General features: G+C 50.1%; 1 long non-coding RNA gene across 1 annotated transcript in view; it reads right to left on the reverse strand.

Moving 5' to 3' along the window:
* The window catches only part of LOC144891704 (uncharacterized), a 1,032,708-nt gene that overhangs the window by 830,807 nt on the left and 181,256 nt on the right, over window positions 1–20,645 (reverse strand). The window lies entirely within an intron of this gene.

Below are 20,645 nucleotides of genomic sequence, written 5' to 3' on the forward strand. Positions count from 1 at the left end.
TCCTTTTAAGCTTCTCTTGCTATAAATCATGTGGGTGCTACAGCTCTCTGAGCCAAATTTGCCTTTTTCAAGTTCTGCAAACTTTGCACGCACCGTCGCAACGCTTTCTTCTACAAGGCATCGTAAACTTTACACTCCCATTCCTTACGTCCCATGCTGTCTGCAGTCTGCCACACGTAACGTTGAAAGGTTTTCAATGATTTCATAATAAACTCAACATGTGATGGTCGATGAGCTGTGAGTGAACCCAGTTTTTTGGGATTTCTCGGCTCCATATTGAATTGATTTGATGGTGATCATGGTGGCACTGCTGGTGCATAAACATACTTAAGTCTGGTCACCAGTGAATAAAGGAACTATATTTGTTTTTTGTTTTTTGTGGCATCCTGAAAGTAAAAAAGAAAGTTTTGTGGTCCCCAGCTCTCTCTGGGCTCTGTCCTCCAAATATTCCTGGAGGTCGCACAAGATCTGCCTGCAACCCTCTTCTGGTTAAACTGCCAAAATCAAGACTCTCTGCTCACCTTCACTCCTCTTTTCTCCCACCTCTCGAACAAACTCCCTCACTCTCTTCAATCCCACTGCTCCCTCCAGGTCTTTAAAACAGCTGTTCACCACCATCTCTTATCTTCCCCCATCCAAAACCTAGATCTTTTCTACCCCCGCTAATTTCACCCCAGATCCACTTTTTTGAAATACCAACTTCTTTCCCGGAAGTCCTTGCAGTGTCCTTGTGTTTTATACTTCTCCCACCCCACCCCACCCCCCCTTCCCACGCCTCCTTCCCCCCAAGCCCTCTCCCTCCCAAAGATCTCCCGATGTCCCTGCTCTCAAATGTTGTGTTTGTGCTTCCCCCTTCTCTCCCCATCTTGTCTACCGCTCCCCTTATTATATGTTTTGGGTGTCTGTTTGATTTTTTTTTGTGTGATAAATGTCAGCTCTTTCACGAGCCTCGATCCTGTATACAAAAAAATTAATAAATAAAAAACCCATTCCTCCCTCCAGGTCTTTAAAACAGCTGTTCACCACCATCGCTTATCTTCCCCCATCCAAAACCTTGATCTTTTCTACCCCCGCTAATTCACCCTAGATCCACTTTTTGGAAATTCCAACTTCTTTCCTGGAAGTCCTTGTAGTGTCCATATGTTTTACACCTCTCCCACCTCCTCCCAAGTCGTCTCCCTCCCATAGATCTCCCGATGTCCCTGCTCTCAAATGTTATATGTTTGTGTGCTTCCCCCCCCCTATCTCCATCTTCTCTACCGCTCCCCTTATTATATGTTTTATGTGTCTGTTTGATTTTTTTGTGTGATTAATGTAAGCTCTTTCACGAGCCTCGATCTTGTATCCAAAAATATATATATATATATATATATATATATCGGAATATTTCAACCAATGTGAGTCAAAGGAAATGATGAATGACATTTTTGCCTGGACACTTCCTAATTGCTCCTGTCTGCATTCTCTATCAGCTATCTGATTCTGATATCTCTTACAGAGAGTCGGTGCCGACGAAGACGTTTATTGGAAAAGGTGGTTTGCCATTGCCTTCCCAGCAGTAGTTTGGGTACAAATTTGGAACTTGTTCATGGTGCTGGCAATAGCCCGCCTTGTCTTCGCGAAGGACACCGTGCGATCTTTAACGTCCACCAACTAACGCCGGGAGATGGGACGACAAGTCGAACGTATCTCCCAGGGCCTAATATACATTTGACAACTCAGAAAAATAATATAATATTTTAAGCAGTTGTCATGTCTTGTAACTAAAATCCTCCTGGCTGTCCAACTAATTTCCAACAGAGGTCAGTGCATTACCCCAGATTCTCTCAAATGGAATTGTTTGCCATGCCTCGTTCATGCTCACAAGAATGGGAGGAGGCAGTTATTATGACAACTCATCCACAATATAACCAATTATTAAAATCCTCTTGATTGGTTGACTTAAAAGTTAAAATGCTGAGCTTCTTGTTTTTTTATTTTAATTCAGGCAGCACGCAACATATTGCCGAAAGGGCATGAAGCACAAAATGTGTGCCCAATGGAACCCAGGTCTACAAGTGAGAAGCTGTGCCTTGCTTCACCTGTGCAGCGCAGTCAAGATCACAACAGGCAAGCACCTAGCTCCTGCCTCACACCTAGCTCGTCTTCACGCTGTTGAAACCAAAGCGTTCAGAATCATTGGAATCTCCCGCGATGAAGCTAACTCCAAGGGCCTTTCACTCACTCACCGCAGGCAGGTTGGTGGTCTTTCCGTCTTCTACCAACTCCTCTCTGGCCTTGCCCCCCCAGCTCTCTCTGGGCTCTGTCCCTCAAATATTCCCACAGGTCGCACAAGATCTGCCTGCAACCCTCTTATGGTTTAACTGCCAAAATCAAGACTTTCTGCTCACCTTCACTCCTTCATTCCTCTTTTCTCCGCCTCTGGAATAAACTCCCTCACTCTGTTCAATCCCACTCCACCCTCCAGGTCTTTAAAACAGCTGTTCACCACCATCTCTTATCTTCCCCCATCCAAAACCTTGATCTTTTCTACCCCCGCTAATTTCACTCCAAATCCACTTTTTTGAAATACCAACTTCTGTCCTGGAAGTCTTTGGTGTCCTTGTGTTTTATACTTCCCCTCCCCCCCCCCCCTTCCCACGCCTCCTCCCCCCAAGCCCTCCCTCCCACACTTCTCCCTGCTCTCAAATGTTGTGTTTGTGTGCTTCCCCTTCTCTCCCCATCTTGTCTTCCGCTCCCTCTTTTTATATATTTTGTTTGTCTGGTTGATTTGTTTGTGAAATAAATGTCAGCTCTTTCATGAGCCTCGATTCAGTATCCAAAAAAAACAAACAAAAAAAAACACAATGTGCAGGAGCTTTACGCAACAAAAAAGCAAACTGCAACCTCCTCCACTGTCTAAAGCCGATATCAGAAAATGTGTGTTCCTGTGGCCTAAGGAACCAAGACCTAAGAAGTTTTTACTGCCATGATGTGGGGCATAAGGAACATGAAGGCCACCTAAAACGACGTCCAAGGTAGCGTGAACGTCACATAAAGGTTGTCTCCCAAGCTCAAGATTGAAGATGGTTGGAGATCAGGCCTTTTGTGAAATTATCCAACGCTTCCAGGGAAGGTTCACCAACAAAAGTTGAGTGTGCAATGTGCATACATCTGGGCTATCCTGCCAGCCCATTCCTATCATACAATGAGAAAATAACAACCACAACAATAGATAGGATAACTTTACACATCGTAGAAAATGATGTTGGATGGCATTTGGTCCACTTTCTCTTTTATATGCAGAACAAGGCTGCGGGGTAGCATCATTGGCTGAGGACACGGCCATGTCACTGATGCGATGCCCCCTACTGGTTCGGGCAGGAATTTCGTAATTTGTTACTCCCGCCAGGGAGTAATGCATTCGATCGTGTCTGTGTGTGTGTGTGTGTGTGTGTGTGTGTGTGTGTGTGTGTGTGTGTGTGTGTGTGTGTGTGTGTGTGCGTGTGTGTGTTCGTGTGTTTGTGAACAAGATATCTGGAAAAGTTCTGAACGGATTTGGATGAAAGTTGGTGGGAGGATTGCCCTTGGGATAAGGAAGAATTGATTAGTTTTTGGTGAAGCTCGGATATTATTCCGGATCCAGGAATTTTTTGAAGGATTGTTTACCATTGGAAGATAGGGCTCATTTTCTTTTAACATTATCTCCTATATATTCTATATTTAACATCATGATATGAAAATGGTTTTCATATTTGTTGTAAATGTAGTTTAAACTCGTGGTTATGCGTTAGAGCGGTGTATTTTGTTAGCAGCGTCGTCGTCAAGGTTCTTTTTTTTTTCTAATAAAGACATATTCTGTCATTTTAAAACCACCAATGTGTGTACTAGGTTTCCCCGTTTCATAAAATGTATCGTTTGATAAGTATAATGCTTTAAAACTGTTTTTTTAAATTATTTTCTTTTTGCCTCAGAAGAGATATCAACATTTACCTCAGCGAATGTCAATCGCGGTGTCAGTATTTGATGAAGTTATACAGACTTATGTGACATAATTGTGACGAGCATGTGCACGGGATTCTTCCCAGAAGAATGAGTGGTCGCATTAGCTTGTTCGACTTAAAATGAGCGAGTTTTGTTTTCACGTTTGGGCCAGTTTTACATGTTGTATCCCTAAGGAATGAAACGAACGTTTTTCTTGGCTTACAATTTTATTTGAAGTCACACCTGCCTCAAAATACACTCACCTATATAGAATTGAACGCTGAATCCGAAAATGTAAGTGAAATTGCCTTGTTTTTTAAACATTATCTTCTATATATTCTAAATATATATCTGTGCAGTGTCTGTCTTGTCTTGTGTTGTCTTGTCTTGTGTTGTCACTGAACTGCTCCCTCAAACCTTTGTGAAATCGTACTGTTCCAACTTGACCCACGGCGGGAGTATGCGCTCTACCGAGTGGCGTTCTAGTTCAAAGTGCAACAGCGTCGACAACAATCAACACAAACAACGTCAGCCTGTACCGTGCCAAACTCCAGCGCCCTTCAAGGCTGCAGTCTTTTCATGCAAAGGTCAAGGCTCCTGAAAGAGCTAGACGGCAGAGGGAGAGAGTGTTAACGAAACAAACGGTAAAGGAGCAAGGAATAGGCAGACAAAAACACACACAAACCAGGAAGGAGAACAAGAGGAGACACGGACAGACACTGAACAATGAAACAAAAAATGACCGATGCGTGAGAAGCAACAAACAATTCAAGACAGTCAGTAGTTTTATAATCTTTAAGTATTGTTGTGGAATTGCTAAACTTGGTACTTTTTGAAGTCGACACTTCAAATCAACTTGCGCTCAGCTGTCAGGAAGTTATAATCACAATTTATACCTGAAAAGGTAGCAAAAATGTCATTCTTTTCCTTGTTTATTCAGCAGGAAGTAGTGATTAAGGGGTGAAATAGTCTGCCAAATGAAAAAAAACCCTGTTTCCTGTCCAATAATTTTACCAGGCAGACATTATTGTTGACAGAATTTCCAAGGCTACAGCAGTGATGTCGGACTCCAGTTCAGAATTGAAACCTTGCAAATTGAGATGTGAACGAAGGACTCGGACAAGGCCAATGAAATGCTAATTATATGCAATATACTTCCCACTTCCCTTGCAATATATCTTTTGATTTGATTTGTTCAATGATCATGGAATGACAGAGTGGAATTTATGAAAGAGAATGACAAAAAATTTGGATGAAGATTACACGAGCATATTTACCTGCGCCACCGAAGGTGGAGGAAGGTTACGTATTCACGTCTATTTGTCTGTGTTTGGCTGTTTGTTTGTTTGTGAACAAGATATCTCAAAAACTAGTGGACAGATTCGGACGAAATTTGGCAGAGATGTAGTGTATGTGAAAAGGACGAAATTATTGGATTTTGGTGAAGATCCGGATTCGGATCCGGCTATTAGATTTTTAAAGTGATTCTTCACCATTGGGAGATCGGGCCAAACACGATACATAGCAGGATATCTCAAAAAGTTATGGACGGATTTCGACGAAACCTGGTGGACCGGTTGTGTGTGTGACAAGGAAGAATCGATTCAATTTTGATGAAGATCTGAATATGGATTCCAATATGAGAATTATTTAATTATTTAAGTGATTCTTCACCATTGGGAGATCGGGCCAAAAACTATACATTGCGGGATATCTCAAAAAGTTATGGATGGATTTGGACGAAATTTGGTGGAGAGGTTGTGTGTGTGACAAGGAAGAATCGATTCAATTTCGATGAAGATCTGAATATGGATTCCGATATGAGAATGATTTTAATTATTTAAGTGATTCTTCACCATTGGGAGATAGGGCCAAAACCTATACATTGCGGGATATCTCAAAAAGTTATGAATGGATTTGGACGAAACCTGGTGGACCGGTTGTGTGTGTGACAAGGAAGAATCGATTCAATTTTGATGAAGATCTGAATATGGATTCCAATATGAGAATTATTTAATTATTTAAGTGATTCTTCACCATTGGGAGATAGGATGAAAAGCGATATATAACATGATATTTAACAAAAGTTATGGACGAGCTATGACAAAAATTGGGGGATGAGTTGGTTAGGTGACAAGAACAAGCTGATTAGATTTTGTTTCAGGTCCGAATCCAGATCCGGCCTCTCAGTCAGATACAAAACATAAACTGTTCATCCTGGCGGAGGTATGCATCTACCGAGTGCCGTTCTAGTTATTTACTGTTTACACTTTTGGGATGTTGGGATCGAGGGAAGATCTTGGCAAAGCATGGAGAACATAGGTTTTAGATGGACTGGAGGTGAGCTAATTAATTTCATGACACCCTTATTAAAGGCTCACCATCAATCAAGACGCTTAAAATCTTAAGTATGACCCGACCAGAGTTCGAACGACTGACGTCCAAGACTCAGAGTGGATTCTCCAACATTAATCCACCAAGGCTGGTATAAAACCAGGTTCAATTTGTCTTCAGTTTCAGTATTACCTAAAAGGAGAGGGGCATTGTCCAACTTAGAACAAGAGTGAAAATTGCTTTGCAATTCACTAGCCAAAATTTGTATACACCATCTTGTTTCTTGTAGAGGAAGGTTGTTATACCTATCATTTGGGCCGTAGACAATAAGGAGAGGCCATCTTGTAAGTAAAAAGTGTTTTTTGGCCACTTAGGCAATATTGGAGCCCAGACTATTTGCACCTGTGGTCTATGCCAACATCCTCCCATCTAAACAACCATCTCGAAGAGGTTTAGTCACTTAAAATATTGGGCCTCACGCTCAGCCATGATCTCTTTTGGGCAAAACACATTTCAAAGTTGGTCTTCAAAGCCTGAAGCCGATTGGGCATCCTCCATTGTGCAAAGTTCTACCTTGGCACACCTGAACTCCTATCCACCTACAAGGCTTTCATCTGCAGGTTGATGGAGTACTTCTCTCCCCTCTGGGCTGGCTCCCCTGCCTCACATCTTGCTCAGCTTGACGCCGTGGAAACCAAGGCCTTCAAGATCATTGGAATTTCCAGCGATAAAGCTGAGTCGATAGGCCGATCACTTCACCATCGCCGACAGGTCAGTGGACCCTTTGTCTTCTTACTCCTAATTTCTGGTCTTGCTCCCTCTGCCCTATCCGTGCTCTCACCCTTTGCCCCCATAAAATATCTGCAGGATGGACGCAGTCCACTAGCAACCCCCTCCTATCGAAACTGTTTACATCCATGCCCACTGCTCACCTACACTCATTCATTGCTATTTTCTCACCTGTGGAACCACCTTCTACCCTCTCTTCGATCTCATTATTCCCTCTGGGTCTTCAAGACAGCTGTCCATCCCCCATCCATAGACATTATCTTTTCTACACCCGTTAAACGACCTCCACCTCTCCCAAAATTTTGCTTATGTATCCATCTTGTCTACCCCTTGCGTTCTCCGCTAACCCCCATCGTTACCTGCATCTTCTTTGTTCGTCTCCATATACCTTCTTCCTCTGCCCTGCTATTGGTGTTTCCCCTTCCTCTTGCTGTTCCATTTATTCTGTCCTGATTGATTTGTGTCCTGATTTGTTCTGCGCCCTAGCTCTTCCACAAGCCCAGACCATGTATAAAAAAAAACTAAGTGCAAGGTGTCTCATTCCTTTTGTTCCCTTCTGGGAATAGGGCAATGCCAGGCAAGTGTAGAAGATGTTACTTATGTTACCCTACCACCTATGGGACAGGAGGATGGTTGAAAGGAGGGAGATGGTCCAAATCAACTGTATAAATCAGTGTGTGGGACATAGGCCGTGGTCCTTTTCTAATCCATGATAGGGTGAACTTCCAGGTCAATAATAATTTGACTGTGGTTCCGGGGTGATAGACATGCATGTGTCACCATCTATACACGCAGCACAACGATTGGTACAGCGTCATCAGTCGGCAGGGAGGGGTAAGCTGCCAATTAAGGCAAGCTTTTCCCTCCCCCTCTCCATCTCTCTCTTGCTGCTGAGACTGTCACACTCCATTCGCTTCTGCTCCTGGCCCATTGTTTACAACAGACTGCTGCAGCTGTCTGGCTCTCACTGCCAGGGCGGAAATTCACCAGCCTGGGTCTCTTCAGCCCATGCTTTCCCCTCTTTCTTGCCCAGTTTGTGTGCGTGTCCTTGGTTGCTATTTCCATATTCAGAAGGTGGAACGGAACCCTCCCAGGTCTCAAAGTATCCACCTTCATGTGCATGTGTGCATACATGTGTGTGTATGTGTGAGGGTGGAGGGATTGATGATGAGGAGTTCTCACGAGATAGTTTTGACTACAAAATACATGTGTATACCCTCTTTTCATTCAGGATTTTCTCCATGTCTTTTGTAATTATTGTGTACCAGCAAAAGTAGCCGGCGTTGCCGGGTAACAATGAGTCCCTTCCTGACGGGAATATGAATGAGGGCGGGAGGAGAGGAGGGAGGGAGAAGGAAAGGAGGGTGGAGCGAGGAAGGGGGAGGAGAGGGGAGAGAGTGACTATATCGCTAAAAAATGTTAGTCAATAAAAAAATGGGTCCTTGAAAACAAAAAGGTAGCTCTGTCTACTGTAACGCCATGGCTTGCAAAAGAAGCCTGAATAGTGTTCACCAAGTGGTGGTTGAATTTCCAACCGAACGGAACTGCTCCGTATCCGGATGTAAAGTCAGCACGTATTTAAATATTTGTTCGTGAAAGTGAAAGGTTATTATTTATATTAATGCTATTTAATTTGTGATTGAAGTTATGCTGTTTGAAATGAAAATAAAGATATTGAGTTCAAATTAATGAGGAAATGACGTGCGGGAATTTCTACTTTATAACCGTGACATTCACGGATAGCCATATACAGATTCGCCATTGACTGGGGATAGAACCATTCAAACAGGTATGTTTTTCATGGAAGTCCTTCACGAACCTGCTGTCCAGGCTTGATATTCGACTACAGTTGGCATAGGAATGTGGAATTTATTGGTTCCATGGTTTAGCATTCACCATTTCCACATTGTTTGCTTGCTTTCGTTCATAGCACGGGTACCTCACTAGTATATATATTGTTGCGGATCCCGGATTATGGCGCTCCCCTTACCGAGGAGGGGTTAATCCCCTCGTCTATTAAGCTGGCCGCCCGAGTCCTAGAAGATATCACGCTCCTTTGCAGGGTTGAGATTGACCAGGGTGACTGGTCAATGGGTTCCCAGATACCTTCGCCAACCTCGCCGCAAAGCAGGGCGCTACTTCTGCCCGAGCCACGGACAAGATGGAATTTTGCCGAGCGGTTTAGCAATCCGAAGATAGAGACGTTAGCAGAAAGACTAACCCGATTCTGAGCGGTTCCTATATCGTGCCACCGATATTCAATGGGGAAAAGACAAAGACGATCGGACGAGAGGAAACCAAAAGGTAAGGAAAGAACAAATATGATTTATTAACTACACTAAAAGAGGAAACGAAAGGCAAGAATATACAAAAGAAGGAAACAAAGGACATAGGGCAACCTTATACAGTCTTATATAACATGCCCAGGATAATACAAACACACTTACACGAATGGGGTGGTGGTGGTGGGAAGGAAGAGAAGGGTCCAAGCAGATGGTTCCAGGCTCCGGGTCCGCCGCGAAGAATGGCAGGCAGCTGGTGTCGTTGGCGCGCGACCGGACCTATTAATTATGCGGGGTACTGGGATGTCGCGTACGTAATCTTCGGGCCAACTCTCTCTCGCCCAACGTCCGTCTCAGAGGGTACCCTCGCACAGGTCGCTCCAACAACGTGACAATCAATCGAGCGCTCCCCGTGCAGTTCGTTCACAATCAGGATCCCCCAGCACAGTCCGTCATCAATGGCCTCCCCTCGCGCATCTCCCTGAGAGGGCTTGGTGCTTGCGCTTTTATAACCCGCTTAGAAATCAAGCCGCGCTTCATCGAGCCATGCCTATTAACGAGCTCACCTCAGCCCTGGTTGGCTGGTGGGGGCTTACCGGCCACGCCCTGGTGGTGAGTTGACGTGGCCACACCTCGTTCTTGCCACCCCGCCCCCTTCTTCTCCAAGCCTGACCTCGTGTTCAATGGCGGCTGAGCCAGGCAGCGAATGCTACTGGCAAGCCAAGGAACACAATTTGGAGGAAGGCTACGCCACAATATGAATTGACAAGGGGGCCTACTCTTATTTAATTAATACAACGCAGATTCAACTATTGGGAACAGATCCTTACCTGAAACACATACTCATGAAATAACTAAAGGAGAAGCCTATGGTGTGCTACGTGTTGCTCGTGGCCTAACTAGGGTGCGACCTTTGACCTTTTACACCAAAAAATGGGAATATTTACAGGGGATTATTTATAAGGGAATATTACAAATATTTACAAAGTGGAGGGTTCTAAAAACCACAACACTGCACCCTCATTACCTCCAGGGCCGTCCCGGCCCGACAGAACTTTAACTTCGTGTGACACTCAGGTGTGGTAACCCTCTACTATTAACTTCACCCTGAGTGCGACATTTTTTAAAACAACTAAGTATGTCCCGCCTGCTGCGTTGCATTCTGTCTATCAGACTCACGCCCACAGGATAACCGAATCACGGAATTAATTCTCAAGCTAAACATTGACGATGGGGAGCATTATTTACAAAGACACTAGTTGGTATTTACACGCGAACCCAGGACCTGTCTTTTGGGAAACAAAAATAAGATTTTTTTGAAAAGAGGAAAGCATACACTGCACTGCACTGATACCACCAGCACCAATAAGCACCAATATTCAAAAAGCACCACAAAATGAAAATGCACAGTCAGCACCATCCAGTGCACAGTTCAACACAATAGTCAATGTCAATGGCGTCCGACGTCTTCTCTGGTAGGCCGATGGCTGCTGGGCCGATGGTTCTGGGTGACTTCTTTGCTTGCGGCCTATTTGAAATCTAAAAAAGGCAAAAAAACGCGTCCACTTTTTTAATTAGGGCCAGCAGGGGCCAACTACAGACCAATCAGCCTGCTCCCAATTATCAGCAAAGTCATGGAATCCATCATTGCTTCGGATATGAAATCTTTCCTCTTCTCCAATGGCTTGATCTCTGATCATCAATTTGGTTTCAGACCAGGTCACTCTACTCTGGACATGCTGCTTCTGCTGTCTCAACAATGGATGGAGGTCCTCAATGCCAAACAGGAAATCAGAGCTGTCTCCCTTGACATATCACGTGCCTTCGATACGGTCTGGCACCCAGCTCTGCTCACCAAACTCTCCTCCTATGGTATCCATGGAAATCTCCATGCATGGCTTGCGGACTTCCTCTCTGGTCGTAGTCAACGTGTGGCCCTGAATGGATTTCTCTCATCTCCCCTTCCTGTTCAGGCTGGAGTTCCACAAGGCAGTGTTCTGGGCCCTGTGCTTTTTCTGGTCTTTATCAATGATCTCTCCGACTCTCTGGAAAATCCTCTCGATCACTTTGCTGATGACTCCACTCTCTGCCGCTCCATTCCTCTTCCCTCAGATTGGCAGTCTGCAGCCTCCTCACTCTCTGAAGACCTGGACAAAATCACAGACTGGTCAAACAAGTGGAACATGTCTTTCAATCCTGACAAATCTCACACTCTTACTATGGCTCTCCGAAAAGATCGACTGGACAACCCTCCCATATACTTTCTCAACAATCCTCTCCAAGAAGTTCTGTCGCTCAAGCTTTTGGGTCTCACTATCTGCCATGATCTTTCTTGGGAAAACCACATTTCCAAGCTGGCCTCCAAAGCCAGTCGCCGACTGGGCATCCTCCGTCGTGCAAAGTCCTTCCTAGGCACACCTGAGCTCCTCACCACATACAAGGCTTTCATCCGCAGCTCAATGGAATACTGTTCTTCCCTATGGGCCGGTGTTCCTGCCTCACACCTAGCTCGGCTTCACGCTGTTGAAACCAAAGCTTTCAGAATCATTGGAATCTCCCGCGATGAAGCTATCTCTGAGGGCCTTTCACTCACTCACCGCAGGCAGGTAGGTGGTCTTTCTGTCTTCTACCGACTCCTCTCCGGCCTTGCTCCCCCAGCTCTCTCTGTGCTCTGTCCCCCAAATATTCCTACAGGTCGCACAAGATCTGCCATCAACCCTCTGATGGTTAAACTGCCGAAATCTCGGCTCTCTGCTCACCTTCACTCTTTCATTCCCCTTTTCTCCCACCTCTGGAACAAACTCCCACACTCCCTTCAATCCCACTCCTCCCTCCAGGTCTTTAAAACAGCTGTTCACCACCATCTCTTATCTTCCCCCATCCAAAACCTTGATCTTTCCTACCCCCACTAATTTACCCCAGATCCACCTTGTTTGAAATTCCAACTTCTTTCCTGGAAGTCCTGGCAGTGTCCATATGTTTTAGACCTCTCCCACCTCCCCCCTAGCCCTCCCACTCCCACATTTCTCTCGGTCCCTGCTCTCAAATGTTGTGTTTGTGTCCTTCCCCCTCTCTCCCCATCTTGTCTACCGCTCCCGATGTTACATGTTTTATGTGTCGGTTTATCTTTCTGTGTGATTAATGTTCGGTCTTTCATGCGACTCGATCTTGTATACAAAAAAAAAAAAAAACTCAAGGTGGTTCACCTGCTTGGCATAGGTGCCACCTTTACCATGGTCCGCAAGCAAGATCTCCCTGGCCACAATGGCCGGTCCCCAGCAGAGGTGCCAGGCCCCAAAACGTGGGGTCCATGAATGTGGTGCTCGGCCACAGACCTGTTGTCCATACAGTGGTGCTCGGCCACAACAACGTGCGGTCCATAAGTGTGGTACCAGTCCAGGCAGGCAGCAGCGAGGGTGCGGGCACACAACTGCGGTCACCTGCGCACTCCCCCCGGGCCCAAAAGAAACAAATCCATGAGTGGGGGAAGGAGGACAAGCAAGCAGCGGGGCAAGATCGCAAGGGTACACATTTTATTTTTTTGGTATACTGAATCGAGGCTCGTGAAAGAGCTAACATTTACTTCACAAAAAAAATCAACCAGACAAACAAAATACCCAAAAAGAGGGAGCGGAAGACAAGATGGGGAGAGAAGGGGAAGCACACAAACACAACATCCGAGAGCAGGGAGATGTGTGGAAGGGAGAGGGCCCGTGGGGAGGCGGCATGGGAAGGGGGGGGGGGAGGGAGAAGTATAACACAAGGACACCAAGGACTTCCTGGACAGAAGTTGGTATTTCAAAAAAGTGGAATTGGGGTGAAATTAGTGGGGGTAGAAAAGATCAAGGTTTTGGATGGGGGAAGATAAGAGATGGTGGTGAACAGCTGTTTTAAAGACTTGGAGGGTGGAGTGGGATTGAAGAGAGTGAGGGAGTTTGTTCCAGAGGCGGGAGAAAAGAGGATTGAAGGAGTGAAGGTGAGCAGAGAGTCTTGATTTTACCCGCAGTTTAACCATAAGAGGGTTGCAGGCAGATCTTGTGCGACCTGTATGAATATTTGCGGGACAGAGCCCAGAGAGAGCTGGGGGGGCAACACAAGGTAATGTGGAGGTGAGGTGCGCAGCAGAGCGAGCCCAGAAAGCTCGTACCTAGCGTACGCTCCCCCCCCCCCCCCCCCCGTCACCTAATCTACCCTTGCCCCTACCCCGTATTTACACAATTTACAAATCCGTCGCTAAGTCCTGTCTTCCCCATATCTCCCCTAATTCCAAATTCATCAACAATCCCTCTAAACCCAATTTGCCATCACCCAATTCGTCATCAATCCTCATAAGGAGGAAGAGATGGAATCACAAGCACAAGTTACCCCCACGTCATGATGCGTCTTACATACCAGACATTTGCACAAACCGGTGGTGTGGAGTCCTGTCACCCTGGTGAGTGGATGCAGATGGTGCGAAGAGACTTCCAATCCTAATTACCTTCTAAATGACTTTAACACCTTTACACTACCCGGGGTCTCACCCTGGCAATCCATTGGCCATCTTACACTATGTGGTTCTAAGAACCGAACTCCCATTGACCAAACTGTGGTGCTCACCAATTTGGGGTCTCACTCCCCCGATTCTACTCCCTGTGCCCTCGCACAATTTCAGGGCTGGGTCGTGTGGCGCTCCCAGCAGGTCCGCTCACCTGCACACCTCGGCCACTGCAGTTGTCTCCCGAGCTTACCTGCTCCTTACCCTAACCTACCTGAGGAAGGCCCTCTGGCGCTCTCACCCCCTACCGCCATCTCTGGCGTCGGGCTACCCGGGTCCGTCCTCCGGATCCTCGGGCCCCATTGAACTCTATTGGCTCCCAGAGCCTACCTGCGGCCTCACCTGGCCGACAGACTAACAGTGGCGGAGTGCCCATTTAATCACACACACTAACAGGCCACATGCCCAGCCAATTTACTCCACTAATGCACCCAACACAACACTCCTGTGCAACTACTCACACCACAGATGCCAATATCCAACCACAATTTACCTACTCCCTCTACCTACTTTTAAACTACCCTCCCCGGGTATTCGTGAAGGGGTCCATCCTTCCCCATCCACTCCTTTCGCACCAACCACTCCACTCCACGTATTCCACACTCCACTCACTCCACACCATCCATTCCATACTCCATTTATTCCATGCCATCTATTCCATACAACCATTCTCCATACACCTATACTTCACTTGCACACCTGTGCCCACACACCTGGTGGCACTTGCACCCTCCTTTCCTCCAGGCCCATTCATTCAATACAATGCACAATCACACCTTTCACAATACTCTGCTCAATCACTTCCTACACACACACTGCATCATCTGATCTAACTACTCCCTTCTGAAGCTTGTGTTCCTCATCTTCCCTTATACTATGCACACCCTCGTCATTATCATCAATACTAAGCTATTCTGCATCCCCTCTACAGGTACAATGTCACTACTTAAATCTTGTCCCTATGGTCACTCTAGATCCCTAATCAATAACCAAGCCCTCCCTGGCTAGGTTTTCACCGCCATACCCCATAAAACTATAGCTCCTTTGCCCCCAGAAAGATGTGAGGCGAATGGTAAAACTACCATTCGCGATCACTATCACTACTACCATCAGTCCATTAAACTACGAGCCTCGGTGCTTCGTTACATTTTCACAGCTCGGCTTCGAAAAGCCGAGCAATGAATATGAGTGGTTTGGTCTCCTGCAGTTGGGTCCGTCCGACACTCGATTCAGGGGAGGTTTACTCGGGCCAAGGCTCAAGGCACCATCCCGGCGCAAGGCCTTGCGCTCCCAAGCGCGATGGCCCAGCCTTGCCCGGGTGGAGCGCCACCACCACAAGGGGGCGCCGTTCCGACCCCTCCTACCTCCCCTCGAACCGGGCCGGTCGCTTCGCTTGACAAAGCGCGGATTCGACCGTGCAGGGCGGGGCCCGGCCCGAATCGTGCACGGTGCCCCGAGCAGGAGCGACGCGACACCGATCCCCGCCGGCTCCCACAGCACACAACGCCCGGCACGGACCAGGAGCCCGCGTCGGCTATACGTCGGCCTAACCGCTGCCCCGGTGAACGTCGATGCTTCACTTGCATGCTCACACCACGCGTTCCATTCCTTATTCACACATCCAGGTGTCTCCATACACTCCGCACATTTCGTCACCGCACTCTCTCTCGATGCACACCACCCAGGCACACTCATTTCGCTCACAGACTTCGTTACACACCTGACCACCGCACACCTCCTCACACACTCGTCGTTCGCACACTTCATTAACACCCCTCCTCGTGCACCATCTTGCGCACTCTCCCTTGGTAGTACTCCGTACCACTCATGGGGGTGCACTCTTGCATCCACCCACTCATGCACTCTGATGTGCCCTCCTGCACATGATCCACAACCAACTCAGGTGTGCGTTCTCGCACACCTGCCACAACCAACTCAGTTGTGCATTCTCGCACACCCACCACAACCAACTCACCCTCTGTATCGCAATCACTCCCACTATCACACTCTGCCGTGCATTCTCCCTCGCTCTCGGTTTCACTTCCATACTCTGTAACACACTCACTCTTCGACGCACACTTTTTCCTCACACGCATGCCATTTTCTCTCACACAGCTGTGGAAATGTAACTCATTGATCGTTGGAACTGGTAACGAAGCAGGTGAAGTCCAGGTGGTTCGTAAGAATGTCAGTAATGTATCTCAGAACATGGAACCTGGGAGTTCCTTTGTCCACCTGTATCATGGCCCTGGGCTAACACACATTCCCAAGCCTTCACTATTGTTTTGCAAAGAGGGTGAAGGAACTCCCCAGCAGGGGGGAGGCGATTGTGGATAACCAAGGAGCTTCAGCGCATGGAGGATTAACAGTTAGCGCACAGAGGATTAACTCGAGCATGCCGATATAAACAAGGACAAACTTTGAGTCGAGAGCACTTGTCATCAGAAGCTCTGCCCGACGGAACGAACGAGTACCAACGAGAAACAGCGCCAGGAGATCACCGGCGAACGAAGAGGAACCAACGACCTGAATTACTAGATTCGTTATAGTATTGTAGTTCTTTATTATATTGAAACAAGTGAATTATTAGTTAAAAAATCCTTACTTTGTAAAAAACTGTCTCAGTCATTGGCGTCTTGTAGATTGTCCGTTATTCTCGGACAACTTGGTGGCTACCGTACGTGGATCAAGTGGACATCGCCAAGGTAAGCATGGCTTCTTGTGGATTGTCCATTATGATATACGAACCTGTGTATAGTTATTTTGTATGTATATGGAGAAAGTGGTGTATGGGCTTCTCCACGCACTATTGGTGCAGGAGAGCCCTCAGAAGGAAGATATAGATGAGACCTTTTGGCTCCGGTGATGTGCTCGCGACACAGAGATCCATTTGAGTTGGTCTAGGGTGCTGGGTAGTGGATCACAAAGAACCATTGCTGAGCTGGTACTCCCGGGTGCTGTGGCTACTACCCAAAGAACCATTTTTTTTGTATGATTAAGATGTAACGATCTTAACGATCGTCCGAGGTAACGTCCTACAAAATGTCTGCTCGTTCTTTTTCCTTTGAGTCGTAATCCTGTTGAAATCTCATTTACAAAAGCGGAGGTTAGTACGCCGGGGAATGATCGAGGTCCTTGATGGCGAATCAGGAATAGTGAATAAGCAGACAAAGTCACGGATGGAACGTTTTAAACGATTGTAGCTATTATTCGTGTTTTTTCTAATGATTTCTGTAAAATACGTATTTTTCCTGCGCTGTGTAATTCTTCTGACACGCGCCACTGATGTGCGCGAAGCGAACGAATGTCTGCCTGCATTCGCCTGTGTAATTGAGACTGTGTGGCGGACACAAAAGCCCACTGGCGTGGTGACATCATTCCGCGCACCAAGTGGGCGGTGGCCACGCCCGAGGGGTAGGCGTGGCCTCATGATATACACCGGGCGCCCAGCCTGGAGCGGGCCAGTGTTACAGTGAGCTCCTGAAATAAAGACGCTTATAAGTTACCGCTTGTCCGCTTCCTCCTTGCTCGCAAGCAGCGCGCGTAACGCCGCGCTTTACTGGTGACCCCCTCGACGTTGGATCTGCCGGAGCGATCCTTCCACACGCGACGCCATTGCCATGGCCAACTTCGTCAAACTTCCCGAATTTTGGGAGGCTCAGGCCGAAGTCTGGTTCGTCCAGGCCGAAGCCCAATTTCAGCTTCGGCGCCTCACCGGCGATGACACACGCTATTGCCACGTCGTCGCCTCCCTCGGGCCCGGCACGGCCGCTCGAGTTGTGTCCGTCCTTCGCCACCCACCGGACGGCCACAAGTACGAGGCACTCAAGCGGCTACTCCTAGCCACGTTCGGCCTCACGGACGACGCACGGGCCGACCGCCTCCTGGATCTCCCCGAGCTCGGTGACACGCGCCCGTCGGTCCGAATGGACCATATGCTGTCACTGTTGGGCGACTAAGCCCCCGGTTCTCTGTTCCGGGCGCTTTTCCGTCGCCAACTTCCAGCGCAGGTTCGCCTCGCGTTGGCCGGGACCGGGCTAACGGAACCCCGAGCATTGGCAGCCGAGGCGGACAGGTACTTCGCCGCTTCGGACACGCGGGCGAGAGTCGGCGTGGCCGTCACGGCCCTCGAGGCTGATGCTGCTGATGCTGCTGATGCTGCTGTTCCACAGCATCAGCTTCTACAGCATACGCAGCATGCTGATACGCACCTCGTGAACGCCGCCACGCCCCGCCCACCGCCGCGGCGAAAACCGCCACCGCGGGGAAACCCGCCAACTCCACCAGCCTGGCGGAGCCAGCCGCGCTCCTCCAGCTCCACCACCTGGTGCTGGTTCCACGCCAAGTTCGGCCACGAAGCTCGGCAGTGTCATCCGCCATGCTCCTTCAACAGGTCGGGAAACGCCCGGGCCGGCGCTCAATAGTGGCAATGAGCGCCGGCCGTTCGAGCAGCCTGCTGTTCATAACGGACACCTTCTCCGGGCGCCGTTACCTGTGCGACACGGGAGCGCAGGTGAGTGTCATTCCCGCCGGCACGTCAGACAAGCACGCCGCGGGTGGGGGCCCCGCGCTGCTTGCCGCGAACGGGACGCCCATCCGTACGTACGGAAAACGCTGCCTCTCTCTGCGGTTTGGAGGGCAGGTTTTCCGATGGACGCTCTTCGAACGCCTGGGCCAGCATGGCCTGATTGTGAACCCCGCAAAGTGCCGGTTCGGCGCCGCCATAATCGATTTTCTGGGGCACCGTGTCACCAGGCACGGAGCCGTCCCCCTGCTGGCCAAGGTGGAGGCGGTGAAGGGGTTTCCGCTCCCCCGCACGATCAGAGGGCTGCAGGAGTTCCTGGGCATGGTGAACTTTTACCATCGGTTCCTGCCCCGTATCGCCCAGCTCCTGCGCCCCCTGCACGAAGCTCTCCGTGGTAAGCCGGGCAAAGGCGACGTTACCTGGACTGAGCAGATGGACACGGCGTTCACGGGCGCGAAGCTCGCCTTGGCTAACGCCACCATGCTCGCGCACCCGGCGCCCGATGCACCGATCGCCCTCACCACCGATGCCTCGGACTACGCGGTGGGCGCGGTGCACGAGCAATGGGTGCGTGGAGCTTGGCAACCGCTGGCGTTCTTTAGCCGGCAGCTTCGCCCGCCCGAACGCCGTTACAGTACCTTCGACCGCGAGTTGCTCGGACTTCACTTGGCGGTCAGGCACTTCCGCCATCTGCTCGAGGGCCATGCGTTCACTGCCTTCGTCGACCACAAGCCGCTGAATTTCGCGATGGGCAAGGTCACCGAGCCGTGGTCGGCCCGGCAGCAGCGTCACCTCTCGGCCGTGTCCGAGTACACGACGGACATCCAGCACGTTGCGGGGAAGGACAACCCAGTGGCGGATTGCCTTTCCCGGGCCGTCGCCCACGCAGTCCACCTCGGCATCGACTATGCCCGGATGGCAGCGGACCAGGCCGCTGACCCCGACGTCCAGGCCTTGCGGATCGCCGTCACGGGCCTCCGCGTCACCGAGGTGCCGTTCGATGGCGCGGGCGCGGCCCTCTTGTGCGACGTCCCCCTCGGGCGTCCTCGCCCCATCGTGCCCGCGGGCTGGCAGCGCCAGGTGTTTGACGCCATCCACGGCCTGTCCCACCCGGGCGCGAGAGCCTCCCAAAGGCTGATCGCCGACAAGTTCGTCTGGCATGGCCTCCGGAAGGCCGTCCGCGGCTGGGCCAGGACGTGCCTCGCGTGCCAGCGCGCCAAGGTGCACCGGCACACCCAGGCCCCGTTGGCCCCGTTCACGGTGCCGGAACGCCGGTTTGACCACGTCCACGTGGACCTGGTGGGACCTCTGCCCCCCTCGCGGGGTTTCACCTACGTCCTCACCATGGTGGACCGCACCACCCGGTGGCCAGAGGCCATGCCCTTGGCGTCGACAACGGCGGCCGATGTCGCGCAGGCTTTCATCGCCACCTGGGTCGCCCGGTTCGGCGCCCCCTCAGACATCTCATCCGACCGCGGCCCCCAGTTCACCTCGGAGCTCTGGGGGGCGGTTGCGCAGGGGCTCGGGGTCCGGCTGCACCGAACCACGGCCTACCACCCCCAGGCTAACGGCCTGTGTGAGCGATTTCACCGCTCATTGAAGGCTGCGCTCCAGGCCACCCTCCGCGACGGCGGCTGGGTCGACAGGCTCCCCTGGGTCCTGCTGGGCCTCCGGACGGCGCCCAAGGAGGACCTGCGCGCATCCGCGGCGGAGTTGGTCTTCGGGCAACCGCTGCGGGTGCCCGGCGAGTTCCTCCCCGACTCCACGGCACCATGGTCCGCGGCACAGCAGCGCTCCGCTCTGCAAGAGACCGCCCAGAGGTCCGCCCCGGTGCCAACGGCATGCCACGGGCACCCACCGACGCACGTCGCCCCGGAGCTTCGCACGGCGGAGTACGTCTTCGTCCGCCACGATGCCCATCGGACACCACTGAGGCCCCCGTACGACAGGCCTTTCCACGTGCTGGAGACCGGGGCGAAGCACTTCACCCTGGACATCGGCGGTACTCCTGACCGAGTTTCGGTAGACCGCCTCAAGCCGGCCCACCTCGATGTGGACCATCCACCGCCAGTGGCCCGACCCCCACGTCGGGGCCGCCCTCCTGCGGGCGGACCCCCCGGCACCGCCCAGCCCCGCCGCCATGCCCCCCCCCCAGTCCTGCACCCATCCCAGGGGCAGCCAGGGGCATCCCACCTGGCATCCCTGCACCCCGGAC

This window comes from Myxine glutinosa, chromosome 4 (genome assembly GCF_964187855.1).
Source record: "Myxine glutinosa chromosome 4, kmMyxGlut1.1, whole genome shotgun sequence".
Lineage (NCBI taxonomy): Eukaryota > Metazoa > Chordata > Myxini > Myxiniformes > Myxinidae > Myxine > Myxine glutinosa.